Below are 22,916 nucleotides of genomic sequence, written 5' to 3' on the forward strand. Positions count from 1 at the left end.
AAGAGAATGTCAAAAAACCGGAGAAGAAAAGCCACTTAAAAACATTAAAATGTTGAAAATTAATTAGAAAGCGAAAGCTTTCATGGCTGGCATTCATAGTTTTTTGTGGGTTTTTTGGGCTAAGTGGCCCAGTTCTAGAAGAGTTTCTTCCTGACGTTTCTATCATGGGGTTTTATTGGCAAGATTTGTTCAGAGGATGGTTGCCACTGCTGTTGTGGAACCCCAGCTTTCCAGCTACGAAATGATTTGATATTCCTGATTATTTGGACGAAAGGGCCAGTTAAAAGTAAAATAAAATAAAAGAGGATTCCCCTCTCCTCCACACTTTGATGATGTCTAAATGCCATATATTTATAAGATGCAGTGGGCGAATCTGCCTCTCTGTTGCTCGCGTTCAGATCACTGTAGCGTACCAGGATGTTCTCAGTGGCAAGCGAGCCACCTGCTTAGAAATCAATCTAAAGATTGCAGCGTGGGCTGTTCTGCTTTTGTGTAACATGCATAAAAACTCTTGTGACACTTTGGGTCGGGTGAGTAGAAGTTCACGATCTGGGAAACTCTGTCAATGATCTTTCCTGTTCATTAGAGAAATGGTGAAGCCTAACAAAGGCAACAGATCTTGTCCAATCTTGGAAACTGAGCAGGGTGATCCCTGGTTAGTACTTGGATGGGATGAATACCAGGTGCTATATACTGTACTGCAGAGGAAGGAACTGGGAAGGACCCCTCTGTGTATTGGTTGTCTAATGGAACTCTATGAAATTCATGGGGTCTCCATAAATCAACAGATGACTTGAAGGCACAATATAACACACAGCCTAAATACTCTAAAGTCACCAGATCCCGTCTGATCTTGGAAGCTAAGCAGGGTGAGTCCCAGTTAGTACTTGGATGGGAGACCACCAATGAATGCCAGGTTCTGTAGGCTATATTTCAGAGGAAGGACCTGACAAAACTACTTCAGAGTATTACTTGCCTAAGGAGACCTTATGAAATTCATGGAGTCGCCATGACTCAACAGGAGACTTGAAGGCACATACACACACAGAGGATTATTATGATATTTGATCTATGTGATGATGATGATGATGATGATGATGATGATGATGATGATGATGATGATGATACACAGTCTATCACATAACATTTTTGGTTTCCATGGTTGGCACTACCATGAGGAAATGCAAAGAACTTTCTCAGACAGCAGATTTTGGCCACTATTGAGATGTCTGCATGAGCCAGAATACTCCAGGAGCAATCTGACAGATCCTGGACCCAGAGCTGCCCTGATTTCCCATCATTACCTGTGGGCCTCCCTTCCAATATTGGATGGCTGTTCACAAGTGCCACCTGGCATGGCTCCAGCTGTGGCAAATCACTTGCTCCGAGATCAAAATGAGGTGCCCAGCATTGAACACATGACTGGGGACCTTGTTCTGACCTCAGAGTGGGTGACTTTCTGTGGTGGTGGTCACATGAGGTGGCACAAGTAGACATACTGAAAGTAAATGCTTGGTCTCAGAAACAAGGACTCCAGATCTTCTAGGAAATAGTGACTTATTTTAATCCATTACAAGGATATTATTCCCCAGGTTTGATGCTGAACTGGCTGGACTTCTTCCTGAGGTTTGAACTGTGCATCGTCCACATTCCCTACCTAGAGGACAGGTGGAAGAAGTTTGACTTGGGCCATGCAGACAGGTCCTAAGACAGAGCAGTTAGTTATTGGCTATTTAATTTATTTATAATGTGTATGTGTGTGTTCTTAACTACCAGGGATGAGGAGAGGTGCTTGTTTAGATTTTCTGCCTCAGGTGCCAAAATAATTGGACTGGCCTAGAGTACCATGTATCTTGACTTTGGGGACTATGTCTATGGAGTGGGAGAGGATCCTTTGCTGTTCTGTCTCAGGCAGCAAAATGTCTTGGACTGGGAACTGAAGAACAAAGGCACATTTTCCTTCTCTGGTTCTGTTTTTTATTTATTGTACAAACTGTCTCTCGAGGAGCAAAAACCCAACTTCGAGGCCGAATGACGTTGTCTGTCTGTCCATCCCTCCGTCTGTCTCTTTTTCAGAATGCCGCGATCATCGCACAAGGCTGAAAATTAGTCATTCTGGCTCTGAGCAGAGAGACCTTTGTGACCCTGACAATTATGCTGCGGATTCTGTTGGAGGAAGGTGGGATACAAATAATAGGAATGTGAGACAATATATATGGGGGCGAGGAGGAGAATCTTTTTTAGCCTGAGGGCCAAATTATATTTTAGAGAATGCCACATACAGTGGTGCACAAGGGAAAAAAAGCAAAAGGATGAGTCAAAAAAGACAACATGTCTGGCATCTTTGTTTATGATATACACCAGTGTAATGGTAATGCATGTCTTTGGTTGTTACAGAAGGAGGTATTCAATACCATCCTAATGTAATGACCTTCAGCTTTCCTAAAATTTACTTGTATAATGTTAAGTGCTCTGCAACAGCCATTCAGTGGCCAGTGGAGACAAAGGCATGGTCAAAGAACATCTGGATATGTCTACAGCTGGACTCACAACAAACTTCCTGCACAGGAGGGGAATGGACGGGATTGCCCTAGAATAGTGGTTCTCAACCTTCCTAATGCTACGACCCTTTAATACAGTTCCTCATTTTGTAGTGACCCTCAACCAATGGTCTCGGTTTCTAAGGTCATAGGAAATATGTGTTTTTCAATGGTCTTAGGTGACCCCATGAAAGGGTCATTCGACCCCCAAAGGGGTCACGACCCACAGGTTGAAAACCGCTTCCCTAGACGGACCCTTCCAGCTCTAGGATTCTATGATGGAGGCATTCTTTGGGTATTCTCATCATTGTTGTATGTATCGCTATAAGGATGTAGCCAGATGCTCTTACTCTACCATCCTCTGCTCTCCAACAGCCACAAAATGGCTCCTCAGCATGAGACATGCATAGCTGGAAGTAACTGAAGCTAATTTAAGTTATTTAATCTACAGGGATGTTTGACTTTTGGTTGTTTAACACAGTGGCAGCAAAATGACTTTCCAGTATACTCCACTCACATGGATACCATGTTCTAAATTATGCTGATAGAATTAAAAAAGCTTGGGTTACCCAGCTCTGGATTTTTGTATGGTGCCATCCATGTCAGTTAGGCAGTGAATCCACTCTGAGTTTTAGTCCAAATTTTAAAGCTGATATCCAAAGTGCTAAACCCTAGCCTCCAAACAGGTCTAGCACTGGAAATGGCCAGTATATATATATATATATATATATATGCACTCAGAATTCTGTAATTGTAAGTCAGAGGTGGGCAACTTTGGAAGGTGTGGGAATCAATTTCTTGCCCCCTTGAATCCATTGCAGACCTGTAAATGTACAAACATTATGACAAATCAAAAGGGGGTGTGGGTTTTGGGGACCTTCTGAATTGTTCTAATATAAAACTTGATTTTTTAAAATGTTTTTCTCATTTTTTATGCATGCAGGGGACATCAGAGACTTAGAAATAGGGCTGTGAAAAGGATTGAGGCATGCCGTCTATGTGCTACTTTCTGCTTATATCTATTTCAAATGCATTTTTTCTGCACCAAGATATGGCTGGTAGATTTCAGGACTATACTAAAAAATACCCCAAAATGGCCCCCACAGGTCTGCGCACTCCTGCTGCGCACCACACAAGGTCCTGCTGCTGTGTGTAGTGAAGCTAATCTACTTATATAGAACCAATGAGGAGGCCAGATAAACTCACTCATATTGCATTTATCATAGGAATTCCCAAAGAGACAGTTCTGATGGAAAAGGCCAAGGGTCAGTACTACAGACATTTTCTGAAGCAGGGGAAAAGAGAAGAGAAGAAAACCAAGGAAGAGAGACTGCCGACATAGTCATCTAGCCCAAAAGATCTTCTGGATTGGATGGAAGCACATCTCCCATCATTCCATGGGGAAGGTAATGCTTGCTTTGACTTCCATGCATTTGCATTTATACAGGAGATACTTGCTTTATTCTTACATTAAGGGTGGTCTAAGTGCAACCTCTGGACCATAGGTTTGTTCCAAGACCATTTTGAGTCATTTTATGGCACCTTATGGCAATCCTCTGCACAGGAGATGCTTGAGAGACCTTGTTATCAAAAGCCTTGCCTAGGTCTTGTAAATTCAGAGTTGTGGCTTCCAGTATTAAGTTTATGGAGTTGTAATGTGGACTTATTTTTCTCTGCCACAAAGACACAAAGAGACAAAAGCTTCCTGAGTGAAAGAAGACGGGAAAGACAGGCATGAGATACGGGTGAAGAAAGATGGAAAACACAGGATGAAGTCACCAGGGGCCATCTTCTCAAGTACTTGACCCAGCCAATTTCCCATGTCTTGTTTCCTCTGCTAACAAACGAACCAAACTCCAAATGACCCCATTTAAATTCTGAGAGGGTCTTTGGCAACGCATGCCAAGCCATTTCGCGTCCAACTTGTTTGCCCACCACAAGGATCTCTGAGCATAATCCATCTTTAAATATTATTGGTCTAATTTGACTGAGCAATATTTGTTCACGCCTTGGCAGCTAATGTAAGGAAAACAAAAAAGGGGGAATCCCAGGAGTTGTGTGATGGTGATCTTGGTGGCTGCATTAACCTCGAGTTGTTTTTTGTAACCGAGTTGGAGCTTAGGACTCAAGTGGTATTTGACAGATGTGCCTTAAAAATGGGTAAACGAAGAAGGGAAGGTTTTGAATTCTCAACATGCATCTGAATGTTACATTGCTACTAAATCATAGCGTTCTGGGGATCTCGTTGGGGAGATCACATTACAATGCATTTTGCATTTCTCATCCTGCCCCATTCCTGCTCCCAACTAAAAATGGGTTGCAGCTGGCATTCATTCTTCAAACTGAGAGTTATACCATAAAACAGATTCCCAAACTTTGTACCTTCTGGAAGGGCTGGACTGCAACTCCCAGCATCCCTGGGAAGAAGGGAAGGAAGGAAGGAAGGAAGGAAGGAAGGAAGGAAGGTTGTAGTTCAGCATATCTGAAAGGCTGTTGCATATCAACATGATGAAATTCCTTATAGTATCTCAGGGTCCAAGACCTTTATAAGTTAGAAGCTGACAATCACCATTTAACTTTAATTCAGGCCTGCATTGGGGTCCCATTGAATTAGGCATTTTTAAAGTAACTGTAATAGTTGCGTCTCCAAATGGATGCCCGGTCCTGGCTTTTGGGCATCCAGTGGCCACAAATGAACCCCTACAATTGAAGCAGTGAAGTGTGATTTGTTTTGATTTAATTTAATTTAATCTAATTAGTGATTACCACCTCTATTTCAACGAACACAACTAGTGAATTTGTGAGCCGAAGTTTGGTGCGACAGATTTGGTGAATGTTTGTTCTGGTTACTGTTTTGTATTTCTCTGAAGGACTGCAGAAACCTTGTCAACAGAGATCAAATGGGCACTTTTGCCTTCAAAGCTAAAATGGATTTATACAATTGATATGCACAGTGCAAAAACAATTTGCACACAATTAAGGAAGTGGATGAAAAGGAGACGAGGGCTAGAATCTTGCTCTTCCCAGCAGACATGGGCAAAAGCACACTGCTGTAGCCTATCCTAGCTTGTGTATTGGTTCTCAATTCTCTTTGCCATTTTGACATCTGATGTTGCATGGACACACGTGTCCTGGTTTTCATCTTTGAAATGTTGGATGGTATGAAAGACTAGTTGGTCTATTTGTACCAGGAGCATCTCACTGTACAGAACTGGTGAAACACCTACTAAAAAAGACCAGTAGTATTACAATATCAAAGGTGGTGAGTACATCTAGGGTTCTGCAGTGGATTCCCATCATCCCTTGTCCTGAATTCTTTTCTTTCAACTGAGACATCTTACAGTCTTGCAGAGAAAAGAAAGAGAGACGAACCTCACCTCTGTCAAATGTCTTCTTCTCAGGCTTGAAGCCATTTTCTTTTAACACCGGTCTTTTGTCTGCAGCGTGTAGAATCGTAACACTGGCTTACCTAGTAAGTTAATGGTTACAAATGTGCAGCGTAGTCTAATGAATGTTTATGTAGCAATGAATCCCATGGTGTTTGGTGGGGTTTTCTCCTAGATTGCAGCTTAAAACTAGTATTTTACACTGTAGGGTAAACTGAAAAGTCTATATTTTGGTTTACTTTACTAGACTAAGGAACAGGGGCACAGTATTCTTCATGCTTGCTTGCAAAACTCTCATGTCCAGAATGTACACATGCAGAGGTAGTGGATTTTAGATCAGTAACACAAATCTTTAGGACAGCAATTAATGATCTCTTAGAGGAACGCTATCCCTAGCTTACAACAACCCTGTCGGGTAGGGCAATGTTATTAGCTCCGTATTCAAATTGAGAGGTTGAAGAAGAGGCAGAATAGTCTGCCTGAAGGCTTTGTAAATCAATCAATCAATCAATCAGATAACACCTGAGGTGAGATTGAAAATGAAGATGCGTAGGATTCCAGCCCTGAACCGAATGTATACCTAAATTTCCTGGGAGGCGATCATATGTTGTACCATTCTTAAAAAGCTTAATGTGTTCTGAGCTCTTTTCAAAGCAAGGTAAAAACATTTTCACTCATGACAACAAGGAAAGGCTGGCATTGCTAATTAAATGGACAAAGAGATTAAAAACGTTATTTTCTTCTATTTACAAAAAAGAAGAGTACAATCCACTTTCCCATTTCTGCTCCTCCTGGAACCTGAAACGGAGGTGTCTCCAAGTCTCTGGCGATGCTCAAGAGTGTTTAGATGGAAGGTCTAGATGGAGACACCTATTGAAATGTGTCTGAAGAAGATTAATAGGACGTGTCAGTGTTGGGAAAGCACTGCTTTGCGGTAAATTTCTACCAGGAGAAGATGAATTACCGATGAATGCCGAGTTATCAACCCCATCACTATCATTCGACACTAAATCAAATTGAGTGGTTATCTGCAATTGGAATTTTTTCCTTTAAAAGAAAGAAAAAAAGAAAGAAAGAAAGAAAGAAAGGGAAAGGAAAGAAAAAGCAATACACACCTTTCTGCTTAAGGCTTTTTGATATACAAACACACAGCATGGAAGAATTCTTCCACCACTTTGTAGCCTATTCTGTAGTATAGTTTTTAACCTCTTAATACAAAAGAGTTTTTTCTGGTGTTAAACTCAGAAGAAGGGATGGGGAAAGAATGAGAGAGGGAGACAGAAAGATTGTGAAAAGAAGAGTTGGTGTCTCTCAGTTACTCATTCCTAAACCAGCTTTTGCCTCACAAGGTTGTAGGTTCCTTCTCAAAAGACGCAATGAGCAATTTTCACAATTTTCACATTTGTCTTCCCTCTCCAAGAAAGCTTTTGCAAAGCACACAGTTTTCGAAGACTATTCACAATTTGGGACTTATTCTGTGCAAAATTTCCATTTGGAAAACAGGAATCTCTGTATGGGAAAGAGCATCTTCTGTTCACATGACAATATTTCTACAGCGAAATGTTATATTGTTGTTGTTTTTATAAAAATGCATCAACCACATTTAAAGTTTGCTCAGAATAAACCCCCAGTTGCAGCATTTTAGGCATGAGAAATAACATTTCTGCATAGATAATGCTGTGCAGAAAATGCTGTTTTCTGTAAAAAGGCATCATATGCAAATCTTGCACAGAATACGTCCTGCATTTCCAAGAAAGCAGAAACCAGGAATTGCAGTAACCAAAGGTTCAGGAAAGGAAGAAGCACTAGGGATCATATTGCAAATATAAGTTGGACACACCAACGAATTTGAAAAGAAAATCAGCCTATGCTTTATAAATCATAGCAAAACCTTTGATCATGAGAAACTATGGATTGCACTTAAAGAAATGGGTATGGCACAACATTAGACCGTCCTTATGCACAACCTGTACTCAGGATAAGAGTCGACTGTTAGGAGAATAGGGATGGTTTCCAATTGGAAAGGCAGTAAGCAAGTCTGCATTTTATCACTCATATCTATTTAACTTGTGTGCTGAACATATCGTATGTAAAGCAGGATTGGATTCAGAGGAAGGCGGCATGAAAATTGGAAGAAGGGACATCAGCAGTTGAAGATACGAAGATGACACCATACGACTAGCAGAAAACAGCCAAGACTTGGAATGACTGCTGAAGAAGGACAAGGAAGAAAGTGCAAAGGCAAGTTTACTATTGAACACGAAGCTTTTAAAGCTATCTAAACAAACAGTCATTTTAATTTAATTCCACAATTTAATGCATCGGTGTCTTCCAGTGCAATTTCATTTTTTTTCTGCCCTGAATTCTACTCCCATTTAATCTCAATAATGACTTATACATCTAGGGCAGATTTCCACAACCAAGTATCCTCCAGATACTCTGGACCACAGCTGCCATCATCCCCAGTCAGTCCATTGGGCTCACTGGGGATGATGGGACTTGTAATCCAAACATCAAGAGTATGCCAGATTAAGGAAGACTATGCAACTACAAATGAAAGGTGCTTAATGTTTTTAAACAGCTCTCTCTCCAATTTCCCATTCTTCTAAAATCAACGATAATAGACCCCATGATTTCTTAGATTACATGGACCCATGCCTGATAATGCAGAACAGCTGGGCTAGACAAATAAGTCTGGAAAGACTAATTTGATTTGATTTGATTGATTTGATATATAATCCACCTTTTCTCATAGGAGCTCAGGGTAGATAGAGTCCTGATAGACAGGGCAGGTGCTATAAACATAACTCATAATTAAAGGAGAGGGTGTTAATTGTTTATTCCACTATCGTTCAGCTGGATCCATACTTAGGCCTAAACCGATACGCTTTCAATGTAGGAAAAATATATGCCAGAGTATATATTCGAGCCCTCAGTTACCAGATGTATACAAGAGCTACCATCATATTGCAAATATCCCCCTTTGGGGCAAGTTACTTGAGCATTTGATGTCTGGGCAGATATTTTTTGATGGAAACAGATTATCTGGAGCCATTTCATTCTGGTATCAGGTCAGGGCAAGATGCTGAAACAGCCTTAGTTGCTTTGATTGAATCCTCCTGGATCTCAGGTCCAAACCATGCTGCAGAAATAATGCCGTTTGAGCCCACTTTAACTGCCCTGGCTCAATGCTAGCAAATTCTGGGAACTGTAGTTTTGTGAGACATTGAGACTTCTCTGTCAGAAAGCTCTGGTGCCACAATAAACTACAATTCCCAGGATTCTCTAGCATTGATCCAAGGCAGTTAAACCAGTCTCAAACTGGATTATTTCTGCAGTGTGTTTTGGACCACAGAGTGGCTTTTAATACCATTCATAATGGCATCTTACTGGACCAGCTCTATGGGATGGCACTCTTCTACAATGGTTCTACCTCTATCTTGTGGGTCAGATCCAGAGAGTAGTATTTGTTTCAGTGAGTGCACTTTAAGCATGACTAAGATTTATCTGCCACATACATTTGTAGCAGTTTTATGCTATCTTAATGCCTAGGGCTCCAATCCCTTTGGAGATATTAACATTCTCTGCTAGAGGGCTTTGATGCAATCGGTCTCATATATATTTTGGACCTCATCTCCCAGAATAGCTCACTCTTGTTCAAGCTGCATGAAGCTTCTGGGAGCTCAAGCTCAGAACATCTGATGTGTCAGAAACAATGCTTTAGTCCTTTCCTCTGAACTATAGTTACTAAGGTAGTTTAAGAAAAGTTATTGAGAATGAAAACCTTGGTAACTGTAGGAATGTGAAGTGCAAAGGAGTGAATAGAGGAGTGAAGATGGCAGAATGTTGCCCTTTCCTGTAGACTCAGGCAAAAGCAAACTTCTGTAGTCTCCCCTAGTTTATATATTCTTCCTCATTAATAATGTTTGCCATCTTGATCACACTCTGATGTTGCTTGGTCGTATTGAGAAAGGTACACCAATGTTCTCAACAGTATAGAGAGCAGATTCCTTTGTATAGATAGACTTATCTGCCCTGAACCTTTAAAATTCACGTAGACTATTGTGAGAGTTCATATTGAATCTGAAAGGTAAGCTAAAAATAATTGAAATCATTGCTTTGGAGGCCTAGATCCAGCCTGTGCAATCCACAGTTGTTTCTCTTTGTCCTAAACATCTGGCTGGCGAAGTGCATCCAGCAAATTGACATTTGGCCCTGTATTTTACTGGCTTAAATGCATCCAGGTGTTTCCTTGTTTGTCTTTTTCATTCTCTGGATGGTCCCACCAAATTGCACCACATACGGTCAAAGAACGACTGCCAGGAGTCAATCACCACTGATTTCATGTGATGGATTCGGTTCTTGGAGAACTGGGCATGTTCTCTTAAAAGGAAAAAGCCAGGCTGGGAGGAAGGGAGAGGTTTTGATTTATTTCAAAAGCCAGGTTCTTTCAGCAGGCCTTTGATGCTGAGGCCTGAGAAGTAGACCTCAATGTGGAATAATGCTCCATTCAAAACTTTAATGGCCTTCAAACTGTAGCAAGAACCCAGTTCAGGGAATTATGAAGCATGGGACATGATCCATAAAATCCATTTGGCTTGCATCAGGCACCAATCTGTAGTTATTACAATCACTCTCTGACGCATCTACTGCCCAAATGGACAGATTTATATGCTCAAAATGTCTCCACAATAAGAAAAATCTGTGGCCTTATCTCTCTTTTCCTATCCAAAAAAATCCCTCCGCATACTTGTCAGGCATTGCTGGACCTTGACTCAGTCATTGTCCATTATTTGGAAACAGAAATACTTTCAGAATTAAACAAAGGTTCAAAAGATCGACTCAGCATGTAAGCTGAGCATAATGCAAAGTGGATTTCTTCTCATGAGGGCTCCTGGAGTCAGGAAGATCCACAAAATCTACCAATGGGGATATAAAGTCTGAAGAAGAACCCCAGGAAAAATTGCAAAAGGCCCACAAAATAGTGGGAAAACAAAATGAAAGTGCAATGGTTATAGATATTTTGCTCTGAAGAGGCCTTTATTTTATTTTCAGTGTTTTTAAAAGCCAAATGCATTGCTTACATGTGCATAAAAAAGCAGACGGATTAAGAAAATAAAGGCCAAAATTATGTTGTGGTCCAATGTATGAGCAAGATGTTAGCATCAGGATGTGTAATATAGAAGGCTGTATTCAGGAGCAGGGTTGTGGAAGGAGATGTGGATTGAACATGGATAGCTATTGCCCACTGCATATGGATCCACTTTGGACATTGTGCATGGATGCACATGCACACTTGGTCTTGCATTTAGCTGGGCATTTGGATGTCCATTTGATATCATACAGCATGCCATTAAACACAAAGGTTGGCTAGCCCCTCTGTGCATAATTCCACATGTGGTAATTTCAACAACACACCCCTTTGTAGGATGTCAGCCAGGGAGCCTCACAATGTGCCACCCGTGTACCATTTTGGTGCACGACCATCCACACGGGGTGTGTCATGATGACGCACCTCTGGCACTGCATACAAATGGCGCAGCGCCAAAGGGCATCATCACACTACGTAGTGGCGGCTATGGTGCCCCTTTGAGAGCACAAAAGGAACCAAGTTTTTCCAACTCCTTTTTGTGCTCTATGGAGGCTGGATTGGTGCCATGGCATGCAGTTGCCCCGGCGTCAATCCGGCCAGTAAAGTGACTCATAGATACCCCATAGCCCCATAGATACCTTTTTTGAAATTCAGACTAAAACCTAGAGCAGATGCATTGATAGGATTGTTACCAGTTGCTGCTACTATCTACTCAGAAGTTACTCCTGTTAGTCTAAAAGTAAGAGTAAACACAGTCACAGGCTCACGCTTCTAGATGAGCATCAAACCCTCTCAAAACAGTGTGTGATTTTTCCTGGACTGATTCACTCCGTTCTCAGTGCAGATTCCAAAGTGAAGGGAAGATTTCATTGGAAAATTAACAACGTAGAGGAGCCCTAAAGAAGAAGTTTCCTTTGTAATGGAGGGCATAGCATTATTTGCGATATATATATATATATATATATATATATATATATATTCTAAATGAGGCTTGTGGAGGCATGCTTCATCTTTAATTCATCACTCTCAGCTGAAAGAGATTAGCAATGTCTAGCACGCAGCCCTTCGTATGGTGCTGACCTCATCAAGTATGGCCTGAAATTAATTAGCTTCATTCATTCCAAATGGAGGGAGGGAGGGAAAAAAGGGATAATGGAGCTGCATTTTTAAAGATGACCATTGCAAATTGCACACGACGTGTTTAAAAGCATCCCACCTCCCTATTTTAGAATGGTCTAAATTAACATACTTTCCAGCCCTTGCGTTATTATGTCAAAATTAGCAAGCGATCAAGGGATGGCAAGGGACAACATGGGTATGTTGTTGAAGTTAGTGGGTGTTTTATTTACTGGCAAATGTGAGATAATGAACCGAGTATCTGGTGGTGGAAGATGTGTTTTGTGGTTGGCTTATTTATTTATATATGTATACGTTGCGTCTTTAATGGCCTGGATCCTGTTGGTAGTCAAAACTAGACTTTAATTCAATGGATTTTGTATAATTCTTCATTCCACAACTGATTAAATGGGTCTCCTTTGGTTGAGACTAACATTAGGATTTGGGTAATTTGCTAGTATCCAGTTAATACTATTGAAATAAATAATTTGTTGCTGTTGTGTTCCTTCAAGTCATTGTTGAATCTTGTGGCTGCAGAATCCATGGTTATGGAGGGCCAGATGTAGTGTGAAAGGGCCCTGATCTATCCTCATGGCAAAATGGAGTAGTAGAATAAAAAGTGTGAGACTACATGAGAGTATTGACGACTCCCTCTTCTGCATTCTCCCTCCCAAAAAAAACCTTTAAGCTCTTTCTGTACCAAGTATGAAATTTGTGGATTCTGGTAAATTCTTCAGCAATGAACTGAACTGAATTTTTTTTCTCTTCTCTTTTGATCAAATTAGGTGACTGGAATCCTATTGGTGTCATATAAATGCTCAACTATGGAAGGAGTTGGCTATTTGCATCCAGGTGAAAATTGTGAAGGTAGTGCTCCACATTCAGTGCTGTTGTCCTTGAGAACTATGTGTGTACATTGGCATAGAAGATGCTATAATTCAGGTGGCATTGTACAATCACTGTGCAAATTTGTGAGAGCAAAATTACATTCCACCTTCTACATCAGTGATTCCCAACCTTCCTAATGCTGCGACCCTGTAATACAGTTCCTCATGTTGCGGTGACCCAAACCCATGAAATTATTTTCATTGCTAGTTCATAACTGTAATTAAATATGTGTTTTCCAATGGTCTTAGGTGACCCCCATGAAAGGGTCATTCGACCCCCAAAGGGGTCCCGACCCACAGGTTGGGAACCACTGTTCTACATGAAAGAGGCATTTAATGCAATGCATTTAGTGATTCTCAGCGTGAAAAGGACCAGGTTGTCTGTATTTGCAATGCAACCGTTAAAGATGAGGAGCCTCCCAGGGGAAAAACAGTCATTGTAGCTCATCTGTGACATGGTTGAATATTTGCACGGTGTTGCGGTATGGACTATGACACTATGACACTTGAGACCAGGGTTCGAATCTTTGCTTGGCCATGGAAACCCATTGGTTGAGCTTGGGCAAGTCAAACTTTCTCAGCCTCAGAAGAGGACAAAGTTACCTCTGAACAAACCTTGCCAAGATGTCTTAGGGTCACCATAAGTTGGAAACGACGTGAAGGTACACAACAGGACATAGGCCTTCAAGTCATTCCCAACTTATGGTGACCTTAAGGTAAACCTATCATAGGGTTTTCATGGACAAATTTATTCAAAGGCAGTTTGCTCTTGATTCTCTCTGAGGCTGAGAGAAAGTGGGTTTCCATGACTAAATGTGGATTCAAATGCTGGTCTACTCAGAAACTAGACATTTAACATTCTGGGTGGATGAATCTGCCTGTTTTGATTCTTCCAAAAGTGATTTAAAAAACCCTCATCTTCCGTTGATAAATTCTTATAGAAAAACGAGTCTTCAATGAAATTCTGAACCCATCCTTACATCAAATGTCCGAGGAAAGGGTAAATATCTTTAGTTATTCCTCCGGCTTTTCAAAAGCCAACATTTTTCAAGATGCAAAAAAAGAGTCATTCGGACTTGCGAAAGCAAGGAATAAGAGCCAAGGGACTGTTCATATGTGAACGAAAAGATACAGAACAATTGAAAGCTTTATCGCATGCAGGTATTATTAAACACTGCTGATTAAAAAAAGAGAGATGATAATGTGAACTCTTCCCATTTCTGCCCCCCTCCCTCTCTCTTTCCTCAGCTTCAATGATAATTCAAAAGGAAAGAAAAGAAAGAAAAACCTTGGAAAATTATCAGTGCGAAATGAAAACTGTCTCTGCCATCTTTGGTTTAATTAACACAGGTATTCCAATTGAACTCCATTTATCAAGTGATTATGGATTAAACAGTAACTCAGGGCTGACAATGAAAACGTTACCAGGAGGGTGGCGGAGAATAGCTGGGAGAAAACCATTGGAGTGACTTTGCTATTGCAGGCAAGAACAAGCTTGGGCAAATATTAGCCAGGAAATGCAGCGCTTTTATTCAGGCGGAGGGGAATGTTTTGTTTCGGAGGCTCGAAAAGTTTGCTTGCCTGTCGATGCAACTATTCATTAACGCTGTGTATTGTGGCTAGACTCTCTCTCTCTCTCTTTTAGAAAATATGACTTTGGTTACATGATTTCCCACTTGTGTTCCAGGGAACATAAGTATTCTGTGGAAGCTTCTCACACCAAAGTAGAAGCATTTGTGGTCCTGCAGATGTTTTCATCAGTAGTAAATTAATGCATGAAGGCAAAGTTTCCTTCTAGGTGAATTCGTCTCAGATTAACAACCCTCCTCAAAATTGTACATTGTGTTGCAATTGTTTGGCTCATGGATTGCATAAAGGGGCAGTGCAGACTGCGGCTAAGGGGTGGCCTGCAGCCACCTCCATCTTCGCCAGATCAGGCTGCAGCAACTGCCCTGATCTAGCTTTTCTGTGGCACAAAAAGGAGCCACAAAAAGCGACCCCTTTTTGCACCCTAGAAAGGGTGCCATAACCACCATGCTGAGGCTTTATGGCAATCTTTTGGCACTGTGTCATCTGAACATAACACCAGAGGAGCACCGTGATGTCAGTGGTGGCAAACCTATGGCACAAGCATCAGAAGTGGCACTCAGAGCCCTCTCTGTGGGCACACATGCCGTCACCCCAGTTCGCCAGAGTTTGTTACTAGAAATAAATAAGTGGGTTTTGTCTTGCAGTTTGAGCACTTGGTCTCTAAAACATTCGCCATCACTGCACTATGTGGTGCGGTGCGCAGTGTCACGTCGCCACGGGGCAGAGTCGGGGTATACGTTGTATCGATGCCACACCCCGACTTTGCCACCAGGCCAGTCTTAATGGCCAGTCTGCACAACCCTAAAGTCTGGTGCATGTGTATGTCTCCTCTATGGTCAATGGTTCCACAGGCCTCCCACATTTTTGAAAAATCCACTGAAAATAACCAAACCCACTACAGTTGCTGTAACCAAAAGCCACTGAAAATAGCCCCCCACACACCCTATCACACAGGGGATGTAGTTTTACTAATCACTGCTGTTTTGGGATGCATCCAAATGACATCTAAGGGTGCATCTGCACTGTAGGAATAATGCAGTTTGATATCATTTTACGTGCCTTAGCTCTATGCTATGGAATCCTGTGGTTTGTGGTTTCACACGGTCTTTCGACCTCTCTGCCAAAGAGTGCCGGTGCCTCACAAAACTACTAACCCCAGGAATCTGTAGGATGGAATCATAGTGCATTGTTTCTACAGTGTAGGTGCATGTCACTGAAAGTAAGTTGTGCCTTCTGGAAATGTCATTTTCAGTGACTGCCAGTCCTGTCTTTGCTGCGGTTGTGAGCTAGGACCTCAGAACTGTTTTTAAAATGGAGTGGAGGTGGCCTCGACGTTGTTAGGAGGGCTGTTATTAATTTTGCCTACTTGCAAGCGTTTGTGGGGGAGGGCAAATTAATTTTCCCCATCCATTATCATTGAAACATCCTTCAGTAGGAAGACTCGTACAAGCACAATGTGTACTTAGAGGCGCGCGCCTCATGTTCCATGTATCTTACTCCTAAATAATGGTGCGCAAGATTGATTGCCTTTGTTATTCCTGGGAGGGCTTGCTGACAATAGCTTTCTTAATATTTTTTTTTAGAGTTTAATCATTCAGTACACCTCTGAGCGATAATTCCTGAGAAGCCTCAACTACACAAAAGTCTCGGTGGTTAAATTTTGCCAGGTTATTTTGGAGGTGGGACTCAAGCCCCCCAACCTAGACTTAAGGAAGGGTCAAGCCACCCTGCCCCTAATGTTCCAGGGACCATGCTTGCAAAATGTCAAATATCGCCTTCCAACATTGGCTGGTTGAGCTCCTAGACTGGCATATGGTTCACTGTATGCCTTTCTGTGTCTTTCTGCCATCTGGGAACTATCAAGGCCTGGTAGGGGCCCCTGAAGCAGTCATTGCAAGGAGGGAAGAAGGGAAGGGAGGGGATTCAGACCACTGAGAAGCATTTGATCTCAGCTCAGCTCAGTTTATTTATTTACTTTATATTTATGCCACCTTTCTCCCAGGCCGGGACCCAAGGCGGCTTGCATAACAACCAATTAAAAACATTTGCAAAAAGTTTAACATGGGGAGAAATTAGGGTGTCCTCTCAGATGGAAAACTTCTACCTTTCCCTTTCCTAGGGAACTCAGAGGAGCCAGATCTTCATAGTCCAAATGCCTTCTCTTCCTCTTTTCTTCACCAGTTAAGCAACAACAGCAGGAGTCCATACTGGAGCTTTTGGCAGCTGTTGAGCATTGGGAAGCATTTGGTCAGAGGGCAAGGACGAGTTAATAGCGCTATGCTCTTTGTGCAAAATGGGACATGGAAAACTGCACTTATATACAAAAATACTAACTAGGAAAACCTGGTACTTTTATAATGTTCTAAAAATTTATTTACAAGATTCTTTCAAGCCATAGGATCTTCAGACTTCAGGTTCTTCAAAACGTACATCATAAACGATATGGACTTTATATCTTCTTTAAATGGACTCATATTCCCTTAATGATTTGTGAAGACTTAGAGATGGGATACATTGCATTATGGTTACTTTTCAATATTGTTACTGTGTGATTATTTTCTAGATGGTTTATATAGTTTCATTATTCTGTTGGATGTTTAAAATTGTATTATTATAGTGAACACATGCAATTTGTGGTTTAATACGTTTTTGCACAAGTTTTTGCACAAGTACCAGACTTCACTAGTTAGACTTTTTTTTTGTCATTCAGTTTAAATCACATGCTCTACATTTCTCTTTTGGTTTTCTAGTAAACTGCCATTTTGGGACTTTCTCACAGATTGCACACTCAGAAGATTCGCCCGATCTTTGTGGATGAGCTAGGATCATCTCAGTTAGCCAGCGAAACATAGACGAAGGTTGGACAACTTCCACAGGTTAGTAGTGACCATGTTGCACCTTCCAGAACCCACCAAAGTTTGCAACAAAGGTAATTCAGCAGTTGCCATCACAATTGGCACGAGTTTAATGATGCTGTTGCCAAACTTTAAACTGCCAAATCATCCTATCACAGGGTCCTGACAATGTGCAAAGTAGAGTTTCTCTTTGAGGGAAGGTTGCCATTTATCTAAGACGGCGGTCCATAGCACTGTCCAAAGATGAAGGAGCTCCCTGAGTTGAAGCAACAGTATTTCAACTGGAAAAAGTTTTATTCCTGATGTTTCGCCAGCATCTGTGGCTGGCATCTTCAAAGAATGCTGTCATGGAAGTGAGGGGTGTGTGTGTGTGCATGTGTGTGTGTGTGTATGTATGTATATATATGTATATGTATTATATATATATATATATATCTGTGTGACCTTGGTTAGGGAGGAGTGATTTCCATGTTAATCTGTGTATTGTTCTGTTGTTGATGGTGGAGCCTCACAGTGGGAGGATATGATGGCCCTGGCATCAACAACAGAGCAATACACAGATTAACATGTAAACCCCTCGAAAAACCCACACAAAACTATGGATGCCAGCCATGAAAGCCTTTGACTTCACATTGGTTAAGTTGATTGTTCTTCACTTTACGGAGTTTATCTCACCTATGCCCCGCTGCAATAAAAAACCCCACATCTGTCAAATCTATAGAGCAGGGATCTTTGCTTTATTTTCCTGTTTCTTCTTCTTCTTTTTTTTCCAAACAAAGGAAACAGAATGTATAATTGTAGATACTTATCTCCAACAGCTGTCTCTGAAAGAAAACACTAGAAATGGCTGCTGGGATGAGCTTGTTGTTGCTGTAGGGCACTTAAGGGCCAAAATGTTGTTTGATAATTAAAAAAAGGAACACCCGACAACATCCCCCTACATTCCTTCCGCGAATTACTTAGCTCCCTGATATGTCCTCGAGGAGGCATATCTGCTGAGCATGCAAGCCAAAGGAGGGCAGCTAGCCATGGAATTATAATTAGCAAGGTGTTCTTTACGGCTTTCATGGGGGCGCATTGCCCCAGACCAGACTGGGATGCTTTCTTAATTTATTTGGGCTTGGAGAACTGAGTTCACAATCCTTACTAGAGCCTTGTGGCATGTGACAAGTGCCAAAAAATAGACACAAGCAAGTAAGCAAACATAATTCGAACCTTTCAACATTTCCTAAATTTACTGCAGCAGGGGATTGGGGGCAATTTCATTGGTTTCATGTTTTGGATCAGAACTTTCCAAACTCTCAACTGAGTCATAAATAAAAGAAGCTGAAATTCCAAATTCAAACGTGGGAGAAAGTGAAGCTGATGAATTTGTCCATTCAAACACTGTGCTTACCTTTCTAAAACAAAACCAACTGATGTGAATTTTGTAAACGAAACATTCTGAGTTTTGAATTCAGCGCTGTGACCATGCTTACATTGCTAAATAATGGTTGCTATCTCTTCCCCTCGCCTCAGACATACTCCTTATCTATAATGCCTGCAAAGCATTATACAGTATTATATTTATTCCAAACTAGGAATACCTGTACCTGTTAAATTTGGCCAGTGCAGATGGGGGTATATTTCATTTCAATTTCATTTTCGTTAATGAGAATAAAGTAAAATGGGCAATTTATATGCTGCCTTTCTCCTGACATGGTGCCCAAAATGCTATTAAAGGGTTAAAAACAAGATCATCTAAAAACAAAAAACAAAAAACAAACAACTAGATAGTAAAAAGCTAAAACACAAATAACCAAATTCACATTAAAATATTATTATTATTATCATTACTATTTTTAAAAAGTATAAAAAATTGTTGGAAAGAGATAAAAGCAAAAATCAGTATGAGAGACAGGTTCCTCTATCCTTGAGGAGCATCTTCTCAGAGAAGTGGGCAGAGAATCCATACTGTAAACAGAGATGGCTCAAGATATTGTCGCATCTGGCAAAGCAGTCCTAACTCAAAAATATTCTGGCTGTCAGGGACTGTGATTTTGCACAAACCTCTTCTTCTTCTGGGAGGAATATGTTTCTACTAGCTGATCCCAGAAATCTGTCAACAGAGCAATCTTCTGGCAGAGTTGCTCTTCTGGCAAAGTTCAGCCATTAGAAGAGGCCAAAAAGAGGACAGAGGAGAGGTGAGGCAAAGCAAGAGTCGAGTTACATGAGATTCAAGGCTCTTCCAGATCAGAGGAACAAACACAGTGTTGCCACAAAGGTAAGCCAAGGCGAGGGAAGTTCTAGATGATTTTTGCCATCTGTAGACTGGGAAGGGTTTGGATCTGACACCGTTTTAGCAGGTCCAGCTGTTGGCTCAATGACCCTTAGGTATCTTGGCTAGTCAAGGAGGAAAGGGTGTCTCCATAGTATAGAAATAAAGCAGTTTAACATCACTTCAACTCATATGGTGCCATCATGTGAAATCCTGGGGCATGTAGTTTGGTGAGGTATTCAGCCTGGTCCTTCAAGGAAGCTCTTTTGCCTCACCAAACTACACATCCCAGAATTTTGTAGCATAGAGTCATAGCAATTTAAGTGATGTCAAACTGCTTTATTTCTTCCCAGTGCATACACCCAGAGTTCAATTTTTGGGGGCCCATCTTCAAGTGACTGCAAAGGTATAATAATAAACTGGAGGCGAGGGGAGCCAAACCACTGCTTTCCTTTAATCTGGTCATTTCTTTGCCTTTAGTGGAGTTCCTAGATCTGCTACTGGACCCTTCTGGGAACTGATATCCAAAATGTGAAGTTTTCCAAGCTCTGGATCTGGTTCCTTCCTGAGGTGAGTCACCTTATAAAATCTAAGGGCACACATATTGGCATCTTGGCAAAGTGGTCCATCTGGGGCTTGATGGACCTTTCCCCACATTTTGGACTATTTGTAGCACTCTATAAACTTGGGGAGGGTTAGTTGTTTTTGTCGACAGGCCCTTGTGTGTGGCTGACTGTTGCATTTGGACATAGTGTGTGTGATCACTTGAATAACACAACTGCTTCACTGAATCAGTCTTAAATTTCATTTGTCTAAAAACAACCCGATCCTCCTCTTTATCCAACCTACAACCAAAGCCGCTACTAGTAGTAGAGAAGACAAAGAATACCAGTAATTTGAAAGCGATGATAGATGCTCCAGCAATTCCAAACAGACTGACAAAGCATCTACATAAAACAACTGTAACGACAATGGCAAAAAAAGAGAGACTCTACTTGGACCATGCCATATTATCTGATCATATTTCACTGAATCCAAGATTCTTGGATAGAATCAGACTCACTGACGGTCCAAAACTCGAGTCAGTAACATCTGGTTGACTGCTCAGTCCAAGATAACAAGAACAACAACGACAACAGTGTGCAGTGAAATCTTTCAAGAAAGGGGATGGAAGAGAGTTTTGGAAATTGTACTTTTGCTGAATAAAGAAACATCTCAATTCACTCATGGAACCAACATATGGTTTACTTATGGAATTCACTACCAGAAGACACGGAAAAGGCCAACAGCATGTCTGAGAAAAAGAGCATGAAGCAAAATAATGGCGGACCAATCTATCCAAGTCAGTTAGTAATGTTGGCTCCATTACCTCCAGGATCTGAGACAGGATTCCTCTGAATATCAATTGCTGGGGGGGGGGGGGATGAAAGAGAAATTGGCCCCATATGTATCCTGCTTGTGGGCTTCTCAATGGTATCTAGTTGGCAGCTGTAGGAAAGAGGATCCTAGATCAGATAGTCCTGTGGTTGTATCAGCCAGGGACCTTTTAACATTCATGTGTCATGAAGCTCAAGAAGGAAGACATTGAGATCTAACTCTTCCGTTTAATATTTGTGATCGCAACGGTGGGGGGAATGGACAAATATTCTCATACACATTTATTTTCCTTGGAAACGATGCATTTTGAAATGAAATTCAAACCCAATGATGTTTTCGAGGATAATAGCAATGCTAATGTCGGCTTGTTCTTGTTTTTTGAATGTTGGGCTTCATCTAGACATAGTACTGAGCGAATAAGCAAACAAAGGGAAAGAAGTTGAGGAGGGGAGCACTGGGGAATAGAAGTCCATTTGAAAGTGAGAGGGAGAGAGAGAGAGAGAGGGAGAGGAAGAAGAAAATCTACATTTTAATGAAAATATTTTCAAGCCATTTCAAATAAGAGTCCAAGAGAAATAATTACAAAAGTTTGGAAAGAAAGAGCATTAGCTTTGATAGCTTTCTCCTCTGTGAAGCAATTAAAACGAGCCATTTTTCAAATACTAAGCAGAAAATTACTAATGGGCAGGCTCAAAAAAAAGCTTTCATTTCAATCTCATGTCCTTTATTCTTCTAAAAAGAAGGAAAGAAAGAAAAAAAAATAAGGTGGTTTTCAGATAGATTACTACATAAAGGAGTCACTCGCTAGATGTCATAAAAACTATGGCAGCGTAGAATGACAGAGATTAACAGCTAGATTTAAATCACGCAACAGTCCAGTTAATAGCGGCGTCTAATTAAAGAATGCATTATAAGTCTGTAATGTTGATTTGATGGAGAAAACCTCAACTTTGGAATTTTCCATTGCAAGTGATTGCTTTAGACTATTCATGTGTGGACAGTGGGTGCGCATGGAAGATGAATCAGCTTGTTTTCTATACAGTGAGGACCAGTGGCTTGGATTACATTCAGTCTATTCCCAGAGGTCATCATGCACAGATAACGGTTTAGGAAACTTTATCCAACTGCGGAAGACTTTATCTGGTTAAAATCCAAGAAACATGTGATGACCTCTGTCATTCTCGGCCTGTCGGTGTCGAATACATTTTTTTCTTCAAGACATAAAACCACACAAGGTTGTGAATTTCTCGGTGAGAGTTGTGAGGCCTAAATCCAAGGGTTAGTCCCAAACAAGGTAGATCTACTGAACTAATGGGTCTTATATAGATGTTGACAGTGATGGAGACATGAAACTGGGACTCAAGTTGTATTCAAATCACTTCAATTACTTGACTTGGACTTGATTTGGCAATAAATGATCCATTGACTCAACTTGATTCGTGACAAGTATATTTTTAAGTGACCAATTTGCTTGTGTCATTCACTTTCAGCCACAGGTAAGACCCACTCCCAAAGTGCAGGACATGTTTCTCGGAGTGGAACAGCAAACACACAAGGCAATGGGATTGAAGTTCAGTTGCACAGTGTTGTCTTTCAACATAAGACTGGTTTAGCACAACGAATATATAATTCCACATGAATAGATTTCTAACTCAAGCTAAATTAGCTTCTGTTCATGTGTGTCCATGGCACCATTTTTTAATTTGAATCAGGTAGCAGAATCTCTTGGGTGGTCCCTCCTCAGGATGAATGAAGAGAAGTTATAGAAGAATTCACTGTAAGTGACTTAGTAGACGACCAGGAGAAGGACATCTGG

General features: G+C 41.1%; 1 long non-coding RNA gene across 10 annotated transcripts in view; it reads left to right on the plus strand.

Moving 5' to 3' along the window:
• LOC121933550 overlaps nt 1–22,916 on the plus strand; it is a 49,305-nt gene that overhangs the window by 15,024 nt on the left and 11,365 nt on the right. For 6 of the 10 annotated variants that reach the window (XR_006104545.1, XR_006104548.1, XR_006104547.1 and 3 more), the window contains exons 2-7: nt 2,077–2,179; nt 3,767–3,946; nt 12,920–13,001; nt 14,270–14,371; nt 17,362–17,487; nt 20,204–20,293. This is a non-coding gene — a long non-coding RNA (uncharacterized LOC121933550). Of the gene's footprint in view, nt 1–2,076; nt 2,180–3,766; nt 3,947–12,919; nt 13,002–14,269; nt 14,372–17,361; nt 17,488–19,574; nt 19,730–20,203; nt 22,532–22,916 lie in introns of those variants that run through there. The other 4 variants (XR_006104552.1, XR_006104543.1, XR_006104549.1 and 1 more) reach the window with 4 other exon arrangements.

Source organism: Sceloporus undulatus, chromosome 6 (assembly GCF_019175285.1).
Source record: "Sceloporus undulatus isolate JIND9_A2432 ecotype Alabama chromosome 6, SceUnd_v1.1, whole genome shotgun sequence".
NCBI lineage: Eukaryota > Metazoa > Chordata > Lepidosauria > Squamata > Phrynosomatidae > Sceloporus > Sceloporus undulatus.